This window comes from Coenobita brevimanus, chromosome 14, assembly GCF_032717465.1.
Source record: "Coenobita brevimanus isolate Jiangsu-jjx chromosome 14, ASM3271746v2, whole genome shotgun sequence".
NCBI classification, from domain to species: domain Eukaryota; kingdom Metazoa; phylum Arthropoda; class Malacostraca; order Decapoda; family Coenobitidae; genus Coenobita; species Coenobita brevimanus.
In genome coordinates, this window is record NC_136967.1 from 38,083,993 (window position 1) to 38,091,012 (window position 7,020).

Below are 7,020 nucleotides of genomic sequence, written 5' to 3' on the forward strand. Positions count from 1 at the left end.
GGATGAAAGTAGTGGAAGCAATGAAGAAAGTCAAACTGGGGAAAACCCCAGGAATGGATGAAGTGTGTGGTACAATGCTGAGGCATAGGGGAGAGACAGTAATAGAATGAGTATGTAAGATGTGCAGATTGGCATAGGAGGAAGGTAGAGTCCCGGAGGATTGGAAGTCAGGTAAAATTATTCCTTTGTACAAAGAAAAGGGGGGAAAAGAAGTATATGGTAATCACAGGGGCATTTGTCTTCTTAGTGTAGTAGGAAAAGTATTTGGTAGGATAATTATTGACTGAGTTAGGGAAAGAACAGAGGAATCAACTGGAGAAGATCAGGGCAGAAGAGGTTGTGTAGATCAGATAATAATTCTTATGTCTTTAGTGGAAAAGCTTCTAGTGAAGGGAAAGAAGTTGCATGCAGCCTTCATGGATTTGGAGAAAGTATATGCCAGGGTGGACAGGCAAGGAATATGGAAAGTATTAAGGATATATGGGATAAATGGGATGTTGTTGAATGCTGTGAAGAGTACTGTATGTATGAGGGTGCTAAGGCTGCAGTGCATGTGGATAGTGAACTGAGTGAATTTTTCTGATTGTTGGATTGAAACAGGGATGTGTCACGGCCCCATGGTCATTCAATCTGTAGATGCATGGGGTCGTAAAGGAGATACAAAGTAAGGGCGAGGATGTTGAAGTGACCCTAATAGGAGATGGCAGTGTTTGGAAATTCCCTGTACTGTTGTTTGCAGATGATACTGTATTGTTAAGTGAAGAAGAAAGGGAACTGCAAGGCTTGGAATCTAAAGGAGAATGTAGGGAAAAGTAAAGTTAGACTTTGTGAGAAATGATGTCAATGAATGTATAGTGAGGCTGGATGAGGAAGAAAAGGAAAAAGTGAGTGCATTTAAGTATTTGGGCAGTAGGATGAGTAAGGATGGAAGTTTAGAGGGTGAAGTGCTAGAAAGGGTACAACAGGGAAGAAAGGTTGCCATTTCTTTGAAAGCAGTGATAACGAACAGAGAAGTGAGCATGGAAGTAAAAAAGTTACTGCATGACAGTATTGTGTTACCACCTCAAACGTATGGAAGTGAAGCTTGGACCTTGTTGGAAGGACACAAGTCAAGCATGAGAACAGTGGAAATGAGTTATTTGAGAGAAGCATGTGGTGTTACATGGAGAGACTGACAAATGAAGAAAAGAAGGAGCACTTTGGTGTGGATGTGGATGTGACAGAAAACGTCAGGGGAAATGCACTGATGTGGTTTGGCCATGTGGAGAGGATGGAAAGCGAGAGGCTAATGAGAAGAGTGTATGTGAGTGAGGTGGAAGGGGGGAGAGGGAGGGGAGGGCCGAGGATGAGATGGAGGGATAGAGTAGATAGGTATATGAGAGAGGGGGTGTGAGCTGGGAGCAAGGCAGTGAAGTGGCATTGGACAGGGCGACATCGAGATGATTTGTTTGTCGCCACCCCTTGTGGGATTGAGGCGTCTGGCAACAGATACACAGATAGACAGATGATCTGATATTATGAAACCCTCACAAATTATCTGTTATAAGACTATGCTTATTAAGGAAAGAGTAATTCAATGTATAACATTATTTTTCTCCCAAATTTTGCATAGTATTGACATCACACTGATCAAGCGGTAATTGAAGGAACATTTTTTATTGCCCTTTTTAGAGATAAATAACAAATTAGGGAGCTTTCACTGATTAGGGTCAGTTTGGTATTTACTGAATATTTTAGTTTTAAGAAACGGTAACCATCTTTATCATTCTTGCAGGATGCGAGGAGATATCTGGTCTGGGCCATAATTATTTGGTGAATTTTCTAAATATAATTTAAAACTTCGTGTCCTGTCACCATGTGACTGATAACGTACAATCATCTCGTCCCGAGAAAAACAATTGTGGGATGGGAATCTTTACTTTTTTTTTTTTTTTCGGTGACGACACTATGAAACCATTCTGTATTGTTGCTATTGTTCATTAATTCATGGAAGTGATTGCCTTCTGAGTTTAGTAGGTGGGGAATGCTATCATCTACATTTTAAATACTTCTCGCATAATAACGAAATATATATATCTTGCAGTTTGATTTTGCTTCACAATTTGTTTTTGTCTCATAATCTGGATCAGTTTTGTCGATAAATTTCACACATTGCCACTGTAATTTAAAATATTCTGTACTCTCACTGTGATTTCTTGTAGGCCTACGTTTATATGTTTATATGATTTTCTCTTCTGACCAATGATTCTGTCAATATTGTTCGACATTCAGGACTGTTATTAACCCTTACACACCAGTGGACGTGTATTGCCGTCACAATTTTGGGTGTGGAGCAATGCTGGTTGATGAATATAGCTGCAAGCATCTTCTCGCCACCCTTTGAACCCAAGATCATTTTCTGTGACAACCATAGGGTAGGTGGGTACCCTAGGAACCCCACTGATCTGTGGCTCAGCCGGTACAGGGCACTGGTATAGTGTAGAGTGATGTCTTCCTCACCCTCCTTATCTGATTCTGCTCCTCCACATGCAGGGCCGATTGCATCATCGACCCCCCCCCCAAAAGTTAGTTTTACCCTTATCGCCATAGAAAGGGGCTCAGTGACAATGTCATCGGTCGTGCCTTGGATGATACAGTGTCCTCACGCACTCTCACTGAAAGTACTTCTTTAGAAAGGAGAAAAAGTTATCATGTCAAGAGTGAACTCTCTCGTTCTCAAACCCCTTCCTGTTCTCAGATGCCTGAAAAGGCTCTCAATCTCCTGCAGTAAGATGGCAGGGCCTTTAACAGAAAAGAAAGGGAGGTTGATGACCCAGCATACTGGACAGGTGAGTGTGGAGTAGGCTGTCATCTGAGAAAGAAATAACTGCCAACAAGCAGTCTCACTGCCACTCTTGCAGCCTGCTTGCCGCCATCTTGCCCTCGAATGTCCAATGTCACCTCAGCCTACTACTTCAAGGGCCATATCGCCACAACAGGCCTCTTCAGAAGTGAAAATTTCCACACAGGCCCCAAGTGGTGTGATTCGGTATGCAGCATCTCCCCAGGGAAGCCCTGTATCAGGTGAGTCATCACACTCATTCTCCCCCACCTCTCCTTCTCCTCCCTCACCCCCCTGCCAGTGGGCGTGCATGTGGATGTGCACATACTCAGAAAAGACATGCTGGCCATGGAAAACGGCCTATTATACCAGGTGTCGGCAGAGCTGATACCTTTGTGTGCAAGGAAGAAGCAAGATTTGAGCCCTCTGTGCTTGATTTTGATAAGGAAGGGGCAAGTGTTCAGGAGGATCAGCTTGCCCCAAGTCCCTTGATTATGAGCAGTATTTTTATGGCAATTTTTACCATTGTCATAATGCAGTACCTAGCAGAGGAAATTATTTTCCACCAGGATATGAGTGTGTGGTGGATGGACATGGCTGCCAGCAAAAGCAAGCATATGAGGGATTGGACACCTGTGGAGGTGGGGGAGTTGTTTATGTGGTTAGCTCTGACCATGTTAATGGCATGTAAGAAAACATGTGTTCTATAACTATTGGTCAGTTGATGAACTCGTGGGCACACCTGTCTTTGGTAAGTATATGGCCCATGATAGGTACCTGGCAATCTTATGGTTCCTTCTTTTCAACAGAAATTATGGGCCTGCAGCAAATGATAGGTTATAGAAAATTAGACCCATCCGGACCATGCTCAAGGAGTCATTTTCCAGGGTTTCCCGTCCATTTCAGAAAGTGGTTATTGATGAGTCGCTGGTGTTATTCTGGGGCCGTTTGGCATTCATTCAGTATGTAAGGTCCAAGCATCACCACTCTGGACTAAAATTCTTTGTCCTTTGCGAATGCAAATCTGAATATGTGCTTGATGTGACAGTCTATCTGCTACAGATGTTGATACACTTAGTGACAGTCTTCACGATTTCTCAGCATCGGTAATGAAAGTGCTGATGGGAAGGAACTTCAACAAGCATCACATTCTGTACACCGATAATTATTACACGGCCCTGGCATTGACCAAGTATCTGCTTGAACACAGTACTGGGGCCTGTGGAGCTGTCCAGGCAAACAGAAAAATTTCTCTGAATTCCTCCTTACCAAGAAATGTGACTGCATGTTAGCCTTTCTCTGGCATGACAAGAGATTGGTTAACATGTCAAGAGTACATAAGGGTGTGTTTGAGGAAACAGGAAAGACAGACTACAGAACTGGGGAACCCGTGTTCAAGCCTGATGCTGTCAATGACTATAATATCAACATGCAGCTTGTTGACATGTCGGACATGCAGATTGTTATGGTTATTGCCTTCATAAGTCCAGCTAGTGGTGCAAGAAGGTGTTTTTACACCTTTTTGATATCAGCGTCCTGAACAGTTTCATACTGTTCAAGGAGGTCGTCAAGAACCTCTTTCTCTCTACGAGAGGTTGAGAGAGAGCTTGCACGCAAACTCCTTGAGGAGTATTGAACTGCACAGGTGCCAGATGCAAGGTGGGGAACACAGACAAGGCCTACAGATGAAAGGCTAAGCTGTGCCATTTATTTTTGGTGGCACAGACTTGTAGAGATTGGCCGTACCACTGCAGGTCGTCATGCGTACAGGCAGTGCCACTTATGCAACACCACCAAATGCTGTCACCCAGCACGAAAAGAGACAGCTAGCCTACCAATGTGTGGAGTGCAAGGTCCCCCTATGCACTATATATTTTAGCGAGTACCACTCCAAGCGTGAGCACTGAGCAGGTGTGTGGGAATTGTAAATAGTAAACATGTATGCAGAAGTGTGCTATTTTTTATACATAAGCGAAATGTAAGATATTAGAAGTTATATCTAGTAAGTGTTATAAAAGTTTTATAAGTTTTACAAGTGCACTGGAATATGTGTAACAGTTAATGGATATCTGTGAAACAATGATTGGAAATACCTTCAATAACCATACCTGCTACGTGAGAGAAAACCATGAGTGAGCAGGCGAGAAAGAGAATGACCTGCTTGGCTATAACTAAATTTTTTCCCTCTTTACTCAGAAAATAATGGTGAATATGTGAGAATATGCGTATTTGTGATGTGCAGTACAAAAAAGTGTAAGTTGAGTATAACATTAGTAATATTTTCATGATACCCCTGACTAGTACAAATTAGTCACAATTTTAGTACAAGTAATTACCTCATACTCAACCATACTGTGTGAAACAGCCACACCATTTTCTTCTCTAAGTGCAATTACCCGTAATCTTAATGCAAAGTGCAAATATAAGTGCCGTAGTAGAGAGATATTATTATATAAGATGCAAAAAGTGAATACAGAAACCCACACACCTACACGGCATGGTGGCACTATGAAATGGGTGGAAAATCCAATGAGGAGCCACATGAACAGGGTGATGACTCATCCTTACAACGTTAAGGAAAAGTTGAAGATTGTGTTTCCAGTTTTCCTCGAGGGAAGCCCAAGCAGTGTTATAATCACCACTTCAGTCAGTGCTGCCATTGCTGGCAGTCCAAGGTCACTGCCAGTGGTGCACACTTCGAAGCAGCTCGCCAGAACATAGAAAACCAATCATCTTTAACTTATCCTTACCCATTGACTGGACCACCTGGAGACCTGGGGATACTTTCATATGAGTTGGTGAGTCTTATGTATCTAATTTTTTTCTAGGTATTATAGTTTGGCAGATATTAGGGTTTGAAGTAAGGGTATTTTTTCCAAAATCACGGAAATCCCCATGCAGAGAGGAGTGAGCGACGTTGGAAACCCCCCAGCATGTAGGGGTTAATGTGATTATTTCTTCGGGCAATGGACTGGTTGATGGTCAATTTTGTTTTAAGTAAACAATTTATTTAGGTGATAAATGTGCTGAATTACCTTATAATATAGTTATTTTGACAAACCAAAGTAAAAATTTAGATATATAAGTCTTCAAAATTGCACAAAAAGAGGTTCATGGGAGTGTGAATCTCTAGTGGTCGTGACGTCATAAACCCTCCAAAAGACTGATTCCCAGCTGTGTGATTGTGATTCTGCTGATTACTCAAGCTTTGCATTGTCATAGCCAAGTCACTAAATATCCACCATTGGTGCGTTACTCCACTGTGCAAGAACACAAATAGAACACACCAGAAGAATGATTCATCTCTGTCCCAAGAGACATGAACACCAGCAAGCTGTGGTGGCAAGCAGCATATCGGGAGTACCCCACCACAAGGGGCAATTCCTATCGACGTGAAATGGTGTGAGGATATACCGAATTGGCAGCCATTTACCGAATCAACACTTTTAAATGGAAAATATTATAATTTTTATCACCATGTAGGTTCATGCACACTGATTTCCGGTCAAAAATTTGCGCCAAATATGACTATTAACCCCTAAAGTGCAAACAAGATCGATCCACCGTCTTAAATTCCTTGCATGATAGTAACTGCTGAATATCACAAAAATCTTACTTGTACTTTTATGATTCCCAGACGCTGCTGTGTGTGTGATGATCAGCTGTGGCAAGGCCACCTCCATGTGAAGGCCTTGGTGTACTGGCGGCAGCTGGTGATGATGTCACAGGGGGAGTCGGTTAGAGGAAGTTGGCAGGGCGCCACACAGAGGGTGACTAGGGTGGCTTCCAGCTCCCTTGTTTTTACGAGTTTATAAGCAATTTTTCATGATTTGAGGTTTTTCCGTATATATCAGGCAATATGGAACTGACTAGTGATCATGCTGAGCAAGACTTTTGTCATTACTTTGTCGGTTTGTGTTGGGAGGTATAATTTTAAGTGATGCGTCCATGTCAGCTGGCGGAAATGGCGGACAGAATGTAAACAACGATGGGCAGCTCGTTTCCAGAGTGACGAACTTCCGTCTCTGGCTTCTCTTGGTACGACGGATAATATCGGTTTTCAGCCCATAATCATTCCCATCAATTTTATTATGTTCTTACTCATCTCTTCAAGTGCGTCAACATTTTCCTTATACACTTCCGTCGCAAATTGGATTTAAGGATGATATAATAATATTTCAGTAGCCCCACCCCACCCT